At 40.4% G+C, this 13,380-nt stretch overlaps 1 protein-coding gene across 1 annotated transcript in view; it reads left to right on the top strand.

Moving 5' to 3' along the window:
• The first annotated feature begins 1,331 nt into the window (after window positions 1–1,331).
• THSD7B (thrombospondin type 1 domain containing 7B) overlaps window positions 1,332–13,380 on the top strand; it is a 513,591-nt gene continuing 501,542 nt past the window's right edge. The window contains exon 1 of the mRNA XM_032797132.1: window positions 1,332–1,440. The gene's annotated coding sequence lies outside the window, so the exon portion shown is untranslated. The remainder of the gene's footprint in view (window positions 1,441–13,380) is intronic.

The raw sequence follows: 13,380 nt of genomic DNA, 5'->3' as shown, positions 1-13,380 counted from the left end.
GATTCCCCAGGCTGTGCAAAACTTTCGCATTACAAGAGCACTTTTCTTTTAGACTTTGTGACTTGCTTTCCCCTGCCTGAAACGCATAAATAACTAAGTAAGCAGCCTCACAGTTGAGAAGCGAAAAAGAAAAAAATGGCAATACCCTTGGAAGCTTGCAACTCCAGACAGCTACCGGTCAGTCGGAATCATTGGAGTGGGAAATCAATCTACTGTGGGGGCTGCCTGTATGCAAGTAGCAAAAGCAAATCGTATAAGCTGCTGTACGAAAGTTTGACTCTGGAAACGTGCAGGTATAGTGGATGTACTTTGCTGGCAAGGAAATTCCCTAACGTGGATGGGGGCCATAATGGAACCCAATACTATCTTGGCCCCAGAGCACCAGCGGCACCCAGTACGTAACGCGCAAAGGTAACTCTCATGGTGCTTCAAGCAACTGGTGGATCAACAAGGGACGTCACCAGCATCCACATGGATGCCAGAAGTCAGAACCGCTCTCTTCAAAACCAACTCTCTTTAAACGCATGCAGCAGGAAATTACTTCCAGACCAGAAAAAACAGTTGTGATGTTAGATGCCTCTCGGTTATCCTGGTGACCCAGCCTACCCCCTTGATCCATGCGCATGAACACTACACAAGCAGCTTGGACAGTGTCAGGAGCCCTGTTTAACTAACAAGGCCTGAGCAAGTGGCAGGATGGTGGTAGAGTGTGATTGCCGTTTAAGGGTCGCTGTGGGAACTATGGGATAGCTATGGAACAGCTACCCACAGTGCACCGCTCCTGAAATCGATGCTAGCCTTGGACCATGGACGCACACAATCGATTTAAGGATCCTAGTGTGGACGCACTAAATCGATTTTATAAAATCGGTTTCATAAAATCGGTTTAAACAAATTTGAATTAATCAGGTAGTGTAGACAAGGACTGTGTGTTAGGTCTGAGCCCTTTAGCCCCCCCCACCCCGCCCCAGGGCAGGGAAAGGGTCTGGGCTCTCTGGCCCCCAGCTCTGTGCAGGGGATGGTGTGGGGAATATCAGTGACTTTCTCACCCCTGCAACTGCACAAAGCGCGGCAGGTGCAGCGCTTCCACCAGGCACCTGAGGTGGGAGAACGGGGGCGAAGGGCGCCTCCCGCCCCCCGCCAGGACAAGCCCAGGCTGCCGCGAGGAGCTGCTCTAATGATCAGGAAAGGGAGGGTAGGAGGGGGCTGGGGCTGGCTCGCCCGCTTGCCTCGGGGAGTCACCTACCAGCCAATAACGCTGCAGAGCTGTACAGCAGGTGGCGTTAGAAAGCGCTTGTTCCACCTCCAGAGCTTAACCCCTCTCGGCTGTTGAGTGCATATACGCTGGGATGGGTGGTCCGCTGCTAAACCACCATCTTTCCTCCGCTCGGGGAAGCGCGCCGCTGCTCCCAGCCCCCGTGGCAGACTGAGGCAAGGCTGGTAAGTGCCCGTCCCTTAGCAGGGCGCAGCAGCCGCCTCGGCTTCTGTGCTTGCAGCCTGCACTCCTCTAGGAAACGGCCGCCCCGTGCTGACTTTGCAGATCCTAAGGGGATGCTGATTTGGGAGCAGGCATATTTGGGAGGCCGGTGTAAACGGTCACCTTAAGCCTTGTCTGCATGCAGTTTTCAACTGCCCATTCATTGCTTGGGATGCGCCTTGAGTTAGGGATTTAGGGACCTAGGCAGCAGCAGCAGCTCGCAGAAGGGTTGAATCTCTCACACAGCTGACTTTTCTTCTCCCCCCACCCAGCTGGTTATTTTATGAAAAAAACCTCAACAAACTCTGATCTTATTTCAGTCTAACCATGTTCTCAGATTGTTATGGAAACCTTTGGAGCCCAACAAACCCTGTTCCGCACTGTAAACTTGAGACTGAATGAGCGCTTCAACCTGTTAAAAGACAAGAGAGTTAATTTCCCTCTCGGTGTGGTGGTTAATCTGCATTGCGATTGCCCCAAAGTCTGTGCATGTATTAAGACAAGGAAGAAATTCGCTGGGTTCTGTAATCTGCTAGACTGTAACATGGTCGATGCACTTTCTGGTTAAGCAAAGCTCGTTTTATAGTGCGAACCTGTAGTCTAATTGGCGTTCTTGTTTTACTAATATAAACTACTTGGAATCGGAGTTGAGACGCTTGCTGTGAAAGTGCCGCTTCTGTGGTATTAAACAAACGTTGCAAAAGTGTTTAAACGAGGCCGATTAAATCTGCATTTAAAATGTATATACTTTGTTTAAGAAATAGCTACGTCGCCGAGCACAATCTCTGCAGTCAATGTCCTGATTTTAAATACCCTGCGATCCTGTGTAAAATTGGGATTCAACTACATAGGTGAAATCAAAGCATCTGATTTTTTTTTTTACTGTCTAGTTTCTGCGCTGTCTTCAGTACTTTTTTTTTCTTCTTCCTTCAAAGAGCTTTGGGATAGTATCAGTTGCTTTTCATTTCTTTTGAAATACACTGTCTGTAAAAATGGTTGGAAATAATTCTTTATTGGTGCACTGGTCACTGTTCAACTGTAAACACCATTCTTGCATCACCAAAGCTAAAAGCATCTTTTGATTGGAAAAGTGAGGGATACTATCATGCAGTTCATAACATCTATCTTGCTGCAGGCAATAAACTGTCTCTGGAGGAGCTCCAGTAGTATTTTTCAGAATTATACAGGTAGTCTCTGCAATGTTTAAATATGCTGAATATGTTGTATTACATAATCATAGCACAGGATATGATAAAAAATGTCCCCATTTTTTGTGGTTTTCTTTGTAGTTGAATGTCAAAATGATAAATTTATCTTTCAGGCAGAGTGTCAAGGATGGTACAGGTTTGTTGGGTAAGTAGGAGGCAGCTAATCTTCAGGGATATCCCTTTGTGTCCCCTAGTATATGGCTATAATAGCTGTTTTAAAACTGTCTTTAAAAGATCCAAAAGTGCTATTAAATATGAAAGTAATGAGGGCAAAACATAATATTTTTACCTGCATGTGGAAAAAAATGGGGCAGGGGAGATACACTGGAAACTCAGCACTTGTTAAAAGGCTTTTAAAAGTAGCATAGCTTGTACTCAGTTGTCATTTTTGGTTTACCTGCACCTCATGTCCTATATCCAGTGCTAGATGGCTTATCAAAACATAACTTCTCAAGTTGTACTCTGAATATTAATATTGCAGCGCATCTGTTTTGCCTTTTTTCTACATTAACACTTCAATTAATGATTGAAACAGTGGACTTTTATATGTTCCTTGTTTCCTTAACCACTGGGTTCTTGGTTTTGACTCAGCCATCTTCATATTTTAATTTAGTCCATGTCTTACTACTCAGCAAAGGTCAAACCATGTAGAAACCTGTTCTTTATCTGTGTTGGAGACAATAAAGAATGATGACCAGCAATAAACCTGTGATGACTGGTTTTCTTTTCCCTATCCCTCCCTACACTGGTATGGTGAGCTAACCATTTGTGGAGGGTGTTTTAAAAGGATGTATGGCCATAAGGAATACTTGTTGCCCATTGTCTTCAGTTGTCTCACGTGACTTAAACTTTTATTGATATAAAACTTAGCATTTTCAATATTTAATTTTTCTAATAATTTTTCTGTTTATCTTAATATGAAATTTTTAATTTTATATTTCTGGGGAGTAAATTGTCTTTGAAGTTTGTGAAAGAAGCTGTGCAGAAGAAGGAAGACAACTATTCATATTTTTATATTTGCTATGAGCGATAAAGGAGTGTGGTGTGGGGTAGGAGTGGGGGCGGAGGGGAATTTATAAACCATGAGAGCTAATACAGTGCATCTGATATACATGAATTTCAATCAAAGTATTTGAGAAAGGGGCCTGGTAATATTTTTTACAGTTTGCACACACTGTGCTTTTACAGGTGTCTGATGCTTCCACAAGTTAAGTGCTCAGGGAATAAAATCTTTTCAGAACTTTGAACATAATGGGCAAACTTTTTAACATTTGAAAGCACTAAAATGTGGTGTAAGTAATACCTAGTCAAAGATGGGAAAGGTAACCTTATAATAACGTTTACGAGGATCTTCAGAAATCATAATGCTTCTGAGATAAATAGATACAGTGCAATGAACTTTTAAAAATTAGAGCTTTCAGACTTGTATACTCTTTAATAAGTATATAAGCAATAAAGAGGTTTTCGATGCTTGAAAGAAACTTCTCAAAATGAGATAAAAATGTACAATTAATGCTAATTTATGGTACTAAATAATGGTAAAGAATTACACTCTTAGCTACATTATTAGTAATTATTTGCATTTCATTATCACCCAAAAGCCTTAATCATCATCATGCTTCCATTGGTTACATGTACGTGGTGTACAGCATTCACATTATATAACAAATACTAAAGACAATATTTTCCAGTGGGGTACGTGCCTAAAGAATGGAATTTTATATTTCCTAATCTTGCAGTACTAGTCTAAATACAGCAGTTTGGGGCTTTTAAAAGAATTAGGCCCTGATCCTGCAAAAATATCTGTGTGTATGTTTGTCTGTAAGTTTAATCCTATAAACTCTGGGCAGTCTCATTCATTTCAATGGGACCCATCAAAGACCATTAATTAAACGTGCATGAGTCTTTGCAGGATCAGGCACTTAGTAATTATATGATCATTTAAAGTTCTTAACATTCAAAAGCAGAGGAATTCTATACCCATATATTATCTTTTAAAAGTGCTAATGTGGGCTTTCAGTTAGCCTAGTATTTAATATTATAACTTGTGTGAATATTAATAGGAGGAGCCTGATCCTTCTCTAAGTCAATGCTAGTTTTGGGACATTCACTTCAATGGTATGTGGATTATCTGATTATTGTTTACAAGTAAACTAAAGACTATCTAAAAAGCCTTTCCTCAAAAGCTGACCAAAGATCTGTTTTTTTACTATGTTTCTGCGAGGAATATCTATTTTTTCTGTCTATATTAATATTCTGTAATTTGGTCTGATTTTATTATGTGATTTTTTAAAAAAAACTTTTTGTAATCCTCTGAAGAAACTAAAATACAATAAACCTCATATTTAAGGGTTAAACCTATATGTTTTGGTTTAACATGATCTTCTTTCAGTGATCATGTTTCAAATAGGTTGTAAATGGAAGACCAGACAGATGGTAACTGCTGAGCTCCATATGTATGCACTAGGGGAAAGAGGTGATTTGTGGTCTGGGGTCATGTTACGTCCTACTTCATTACTTCTGGATCAGTAACAACTTTCAGGAAAGCTCTCTACATATAGTGGCTGCTTTTTAAGTTGTCTCTGATGCTGAGGGAGTGAATTTAGGGATGGGAAGTTTCTTCTTCAAGCTTTCTTAACTTGTTTGTTTACACATGTATTGTTGACAAGTGTTCAAGAAACAGGACTTTTATAATACGGTATTGCTTGAAATTGGCAAACTTTGTCTCAAAGTTTGAGTTTTAATGATTTTAGTAGTTACTTAGGCCTAGTCCATACTAGAAAAGTTTTTACCATGGTTAGGGGATGTGACATTTTACTGCTATCGTTTTACCAGTATAAGTCCTAGGTCAGGTCTATAACACACACTTATTTTGGTATAACTAGGTCACCCTGAGCGATGTAGTTATACCAACTTTAACCCCCTACCCCCTTCCATGTAGACAGCGCTATTTCAGCAGGAGAACTTCTCCCACTGACATAGCTACCACCTCTCACAGAAATGGAGTTATAATGCCGATGGGAGAGCTCTCTCCCATCAGCTTTGGGCATCTTCACCAGAAGCACCACAGTATCGCAGCTGTGCCAATGCAAGTTTGAAGTGTAGCCCTGCCCCCAGTGTGGATACAGTTATACTAGTATAGCTTATTTTGGTTCCTGAAGCAAAATAAGCTATATCAGTGTAAGCACTTTTATCCTAGTATAATTGCTTTCACACTTGGAGATGGGACGGGGTATGCGTGTGTTGCATGGGTGGCTGCTTTAACGATCCTAGTATAATTAAAGCAGCAAAGCTTTCTGGTTTAAGGGTGTATCTATGCTACTAGTGTAGTATAGACACTTACTACAGTGACAGAAGGGGTTTTTCCATTACTGTAGTAAATCTACCCCCTTGAGAGGAGGTAGCTAGATTAATGGAAGAATTCTTCTGTCGACCTAGCTGTGCCTACAGTGGGAGATACGTTGACCTAATTATATTGCACAGGGCATGAAATTTTTCACAGCCCTGAGCGATGTAGCGAGGTCAACCTAAGTTTTAGGTGCAAACAGGCCTAAACAAGCACCTAGTGTGAAAGACATAGAAAGAGAAAAAAGGGGTGTAAGTCTCTGTTTTGTTTTGTTTTTAAACTAAAAATTCAAGAGTCTGGGAACCCTCATGTTCATGGCATAAACTAATTGGGGGAGGGTAGGAAGAGACTTCTATGCAGGCAGGTTTGTTCATAACTTCCTATTGTAGAGTTTCTTGCCCCATCTGGTGAAGCATTTGGTATATGTCAGTATCAAAGACAGGATACTGTACAAGATGGGCCACTGGCCTGATCCACTGGGGCAATTCCTCTGTTCCTGTGTGTGTACAGATATGTATGTAAGATGCCCTTGGCCAAGGTACTGAAAATGAGGAAAAAGAGAGAGGACAGTATGAGGCTGTAAGCATATATAGAAACATAATTATAGTACAAAGAACATGACAGCTATTAAAACTCAAGCACATACAGCTTGACTAGGAAGTACAATATGAAAAGAAGAGCAGAGGAAGGTAAGTTAAGGAGAAATGATAATGCAGAGATAAACAGTTTCCAAATAATGAACCTTTTAAATTATTTAACTGTAGTAATGGGGGGATGGATAGAAGGAGACCTAAATAGAAGATGTGAAAAGGACTCCGAAAAAAGAAATAGTCTGAAAACAGTGACTATTGGGAAATATTAAAATGGATGAGAGGGTCTGGATTCTAAAGCAGTGTAGCAATATTCTACTTCCGCTAAGGCTTGGAATGAATAACTTTTTTTTGTTAATAGGCAAGTAAGATATCAATTTTCATCATCAGTTGCAGCAGCATAGTGGTAACAGTGAGTACATAAATTTTATCCATGGGCTGGCTCATTTTCTGATCAGTTCAGCCTTTCAGAATAAAGAAACATCAAATCACATATCTGTAGAAATTAACTAATTTTGGCAATTTCTGATCTATATTTCTTCAACAACTGGCAATAACTCAAATGGCTGTAGTTCTGTACCATGTAAGGGAAGCATACTGTCTTCTGTATGCTTCTGTTTTGTCAGATCATGTTGGGCAGAAGAAGCCATGATGTAGTCCCAGAAAACACGGCCAGTGGTTAATCTATATCTAGGAGTACTTAGGGTCTCTGCTTAGGCATCTGATAACTTTAGTGTTCTTTGTTTTGGCTGTGGTACTGAGAACTGGTTTCCTAGCCATTTTCTTTTTACCAGAAATAGAGACCAGAATAGAAACTGAGATTTGCATTATGTGAGAGAAATAATTCCTGGGCACAGGAGTGCAGGAACAATTTGTATAGTTGGGTTGCTGAGAGCCATTGAACCAAGCTGTTAATCCTGTATATGATGGAAACCATTTCAAGCCAGGTGGTGCAGCAGCACTGTTAGCACTTCTGGTTCCAGCAGCTATGCCTGGGCATAACACACGATCTCTAAGATATTGTGACAACTACAGGCTCCAAACAGGTCCAGCAGTTTGGTACAGGTATAAAACGTAAACATAACTTATCCCTACCTATCATATCTTGTGTCACGGTTGCAACAAATTCCAGTGCATCTACCAATACTAAAAGGATATGTACTGCAACAATTTGCAGTTTATGTGGCAGCATTTTGTAGTGCATGACTTAACTTTCAGTGAAAAATAAATAGCCTATGTTTTTTTGGCGTTGGGGGGGAACTGTGGCAGGTTGACTGACATACTACCTAGGCTGTGGCACACCTCAAAACCCCAGGCCTAGATTCTTTGCTCACACATTTTTTATGTTGGTAATTGCCACTCAGTTGTGTGCTATGTCATAAAACATGCTGAAACAGATACAGAGAAAAGAATATTTCTAACCTATTTACCTATTCAATTTGTATTCAAATGATTATTTATAACATGACTGTTGCCCATAACATGGGCTGATTGTCGGTCTATCAGATATGGTGAATAGTCATTAATTTATGGGATTAAAGCTCTCTTTCTCTCTAATGGGCTGAAACCAGCGGTCACTCAATGAAATTAATGGGCAGCAGGTTTAAAACAAAACAAAAGGAAGTACTTCACACAGCGCACAGTGGACTTCATTGCCAGGGAATGTTGTGAAGGCCAAAACTATAACTGGATTAAAAAAAGAATTAGATATATTCATGGAGGAAGGTCCATCAATGTCTCTTAGAGAAGATGGTCAGGGATTTAACCCCATGCTGTGGGTGTCTGTAAGCTTCTGACTGACAGATGCTGGGACAGGATGACAGGGATGGATCACATGATGATTGCCTTTTCATTCCTTTTGAAGCACGTGGCACTGCCAACTGCCGGAAGACCATTGGTCTGACCCAGTTTGAGACTGTTCTTATGAAACCAAAACCCAATTTCTAAGCACTTCTGAATTTCAACATACCTGATTTATATTTTCTTGGAGAATAAATTTATCCAGGCGTCTATGTGCCATATACTCTATATTTTCTGGACTAACACAGACAAGTCTACTCAGAGGTATTTAAGAAGCAGAACTTCTAGGGTTAAACCTTTGGGAACTGGGTAGAGGAATAAGTGCAACTTCCCAGAATGATAAATATCTGAATTTGGCTTAAACTTTATCATCACCCCAAGTTACTTTATTGGGCAAATTCAGACATGTTATACAACCTGCAGTCACGTGGCCCTATAGATCTGAGGGAGGAGTTGCAAACACTATTCATGTATTATTTTTTGTATGTATATGTGAAAGAGTAGCTTGTCATTTTAAGACATTGTTCGATGATGTTTTTTCCTGCTTCCTTAACCTTGTCTGTGTTACTTTTCTAAGTATAATGCACTTACACTCCTGATATGTTATTTTCAAACAGAATCAGATAAAACTTGCATTAAAACTTCTCAGTTTTTGGTCAAACTGTGTCTCAATTTCACTATCCTAAGCACAGGTATGTTTAATTGTATCTGCTTGGAGAAAAGGTTTAGTGCACAAATTACTGCAGGCTCTTTGAATACTTAAATTATTTGACTTTTTGGTGCTAAGTAATTTGGACTTTCAGATCCAAATTGAGCCCTAAGTGTTTGGACAGTGTACTGAAATGATCAAGCGAAAAAGTGTAATCGGACAATGGTTGCTCCATGGTCTAATCTGGCTGAAGAATAAACAAATGTAGAGAGGCTTTAAAATGTCTACAGGTAGCAGCAAGATAAATGTTTGGTTCATAGAAAAGAAAACAGCTTATGTTTTTAAAATAGCAGAAAATTACTTATGCTAAGGGAGGTGTAGAAAGAAGATGAAAATTTTGTATGTGAATAAAAAGAGAGAGATGCATGAGTGAGAAATGGAAAGGTGATGGTAACTCAGAACTAAGATGAGATGTGACAAGAAAGAGTTCTGGTGAATGAAAACATAAGAAAGAGAGCAGGCAAACAAGGAAGCTGATAGCAAAAAACTGGGACTGTAAATGTGTTCAGAAAGATCACTGGATTGAAACCATGGAATGACAAAGATGGAAGAAAAGGAATGAAAAAAGAGATGATGCAGCTCCGGTTTTAGTGATCTGCAACAGAGAGAAAAAGATTGAGGAGGGGAGATGGAGAAGAGCAGTTTATGCCACTCAGATCATGACTTGAGTCAAAGCTAGAAAGAAGATGAAGAGAAACTTTAAAGAGCAAACAAACAAGATGGAGAGAGAAATGGCCCAACAGAAAGTATAAGAAACAAACAAAACACAGCCAGTTTTATGCACTATACCATTAATGTGCTAAATACTTCAGGCCAAATCCTTCTAATGCATCTGCTTACATCAGGTCTAATTTTGGCAAGAAATGTGGAAAAACAAAACAAGAACTAAAAACAAACTAAAGAGGATCCTGTAAATACATCCATGGTCAACCTGATGGCCCTTTCCCCAAGTGACACTACTCCAGCAGAGATCGGAGTAGCTTTCCACCAGGGCGATGTTCTTGAAAGATTCTCAATTCTGGAACTTTCTTTCCCCCTGAATCCAAAACAGCTTGAATTTGTTAAGCTTCCAGGCACGCTGCAAAGGTCATCCTTTTTTTTTCAGATGTTGAGGGTGAAAGGAGATTGATGGGCTGAGGTGATAGGATTTGATTCTTGTTTGGGAGGGAGGTGGGGGATCTGATCAATGTGGTTAAGCCGATGAGTGAGTTGGTTGGGATATCTGGCACCTCTTGAAGTCGGAATATTAATTACTTTCATTTTTATATTCAAAAATCAAAAGGAAGATACTTGTATTTGGGAGTCTATCTGAAGATGATGATGTGTATTTTGTTTAATTAAAACTGCCTCAAACTCCAAGATAGACATTTTAAAAAATTTAAATTAGAACGAATAAACTTGTAATAGGTTGGTGACTAGAGAGAGTCAATTCTGTGATGTTGGAAGGCAGGGGAACTGGTGGAGGGAAGGCAGGTGGTAGAAATACAGGAGAGCTCAAGAGGTTTAGGTAAGCTGTGGTTGTGCATCTAAAATTCTTTTGGGCATAACCAAGGTGAACTTCTTAGCTCTATTGTATCACTAATAATGATAGTAATAATCTTTCTCTGTAAAGGAGGATGAGGGAGTGCAGTAAGGGATGTAAGACTCTATTTATAAAGCTGCTAAAAGTGCTTTGGAAGGTATTTGCCAGAATAGTTTTAGATGCTGGTGCAGCTAGATGGAATTGTTCAGTAAGGTTGACTGTGTTTCAAAAGATGTGGATGTTGAGTCAAGCCCTGCAGAGATGAATTTGAGGGAGTGTTTTGCAAATCAAGATTTGAACATGAAGATACAACTAATTTTCCAAAGAAAGAGATGACTACATATTTATGGTTAGAATTAATATGGATCTGTCTTCATGGGGATTTGCATACCTGCTGTTCTCTGCTACACTTGCAAAGTAAAATCAGAATAATCCTGCTGGGACCAATAGTTTAAGGTCAGAAACTTTCAATAATGACTTTAATTCTTCTTCTCTCTAAAGGAAAAAAGGATCAAAACACAAAAGGATTCAACTAAGTGTAACAAAGAAAGTAATATTAATGACCAGTAAACAATAACAGAACAATTAACCTAACAGCCATATCTGAAATGCTTCACTTGCCAAATTGTCTATTACTTTCTACCCTGAACAAGGTGAGTATGTTAATCACTTGCTTTGTTTTGTGAATCAGGTAGCTTAAGTGCCCAAGAACACCTCCTTTGTCAAATGGTGGATGATCATGCTTTTCCTGTGATATTTTCTAGGGTTTGGATCTTGCATGTTCACACACCAGCCACTGCCCTGGGCCCTCCCTCTGCATTTTGAATAGTATCTGAAAAGCACATTATTTTTCCCCAAGAAGCATTCAATTTTAATCATATTATCCTATATTAGAACCCGTCTGTGACAATCAGTCCAGACACCCAAGGGGAGAACAGAAGGTTTAATCCCCCAAAATGAGCAGATGAATAAGCTGCTTGCATGCTATGCTGTTGTACTATAAAAGTATATTAGTAAGATCTTTTGTGAAAGCTTGTAATATTCTGAACTTGATGGTCATTATTATATATGTATACCAACTGGGGTTATGAATTTATGTATTTATGCATATAGAAAATTGTGTTCATAATCTATAATACAACTTCAACTAGAACTTCATAGCAAGAAGGGGCCCCTGCCTAGCCAGATGTTAACAGAAAACCAACTCCAAGTAACCATCCATAGTCTGGTCCAGTAAAAGGCAATGATGGCCATTAGAGTTAATGTGAAGATTGAGACATCCTGGCTTTCAAGTCAAGAGGGAATTTCCCCCACTCTGAATAACCCTGAGTTACATGCCAGGAAAGGGCAGAGGGAAAGTAAAAAGTCTTTTTGAAAGGAGGCTTACAACTCAGATTTTCATCCAGAAGCCGAGGGGCAGCTTCTAGTCAGGAAGATGTCCGTGAATGCAGGAAAACTATTCAAGGGCAAAAGGTAACTTGTATTAGACAAAGGATTTTATCTGATATGGAAGTGTAAAGCCTGAGGTTGTGTCTTTGTTTGCTTTCTGTGTAACTTGTATATGTTTGCCTTCCCTTACGATGTCATTTTTGAATCTGTGGTTTTTCTATTAAATAAACTTTTGGTTTATTTTTATCCCAAGCAGGTCTCTGGTGTGCAAACTGCATGGAGTTTGTGCGCGCCAAAGTGAGCTCATAACTGAAGGGCTGATTTCACACATGTGGGGGTGACAAACCAGAGGGGAATGGTTTGAGTGCCTGGCCCTTAAGAACTTGGGGAGGATGGAGTTGGGGAGATTTATGACTGGAAGGACTGTTGATGTCACCTTGCAAGGAGTAACTAGTCTGATGAAGTGGGTATTCACCCATGAAAGCTTATGCTCCAATATATCTGTTAATTTTTAAGGTGCCACAGGACTCTTTGTTGCTTTTTACAGATCCAGACTAACACGGCTACCCCTCTGATACTAGTTTCTACTTTGCTGTTGAGTTCTCGTTACTTTAGATTATCCTGAGAGATGAAAAAATACACATGCTTACTGAGCTAATGATGCATATGCCATCCCCAGTGGAACGTGTCATTTAAGTGGATGGTGGCATTAATGGGGCTAATACTGTAAGAAATTTGAATTTTTTTAGAACTACATATATAAAATATAGTTCCATATGATTACTGTAAACCTGACTCTGCGATCCTTGCTCACACAAGGTAGTCAGTGGGGCTGTTTGCATGAGTAAGTGAATAAGCAATGGTTGCAGAACTGGCCTGGAATGTTTAGCAGATTGTCATGGGTGACTGGTGTCATAGGGTGGAGGAGGCTGCCTCCTCAAACAGCCAGGCATGGCCCCTCCCATGCTTCACTGCCAGACCCCCTCCTGCCATTTCCCCTGTGCATTGTGGCCCTGGCTAGGGCTTGGGCTTGGGCTAGGGCTGGGGCTAGGGCCACGCCACCCTCCTGGCGCTCTGGGTCTGGGGCCGCGCTGCGCCGCCCTCCCTTCCGGTGCTCTGGGGATGGGGGCAATAGGCTGTGGTGGGGACCAGCTAGCAAGGGATTCAACCTCCTCTCAGGTGGTGGTTCACACGCCGCCCATGCAGATAGTAGGACCCTAAAAAGTAAAGGTACTTTGCTTTAATGCCCTTTTGCTTATAGACTTATAAGCTGAGTTGTACTAACTCCCATAGTTAAGGTTGCCTGAGAGTTTTCATTCTAAAGGCAATTTGTGAATGT

Source organism: Chelonoidis abingdonii, chromosome 10, assembly GCF_003597395.2.
Source record: "Chelonoidis abingdonii isolate Lonesome George chromosome 10, CheloAbing_2.0, whole genome shotgun sequence".
Classification (NCBI taxonomy): Eukaryota; Metazoa; Chordata; order Testudines; family Testudinidae; genus Chelonoidis; species Chelonoidis abingdonii.
This window is presented reverse-complemented; position numbering and strand designations above follow the sequence as displayed.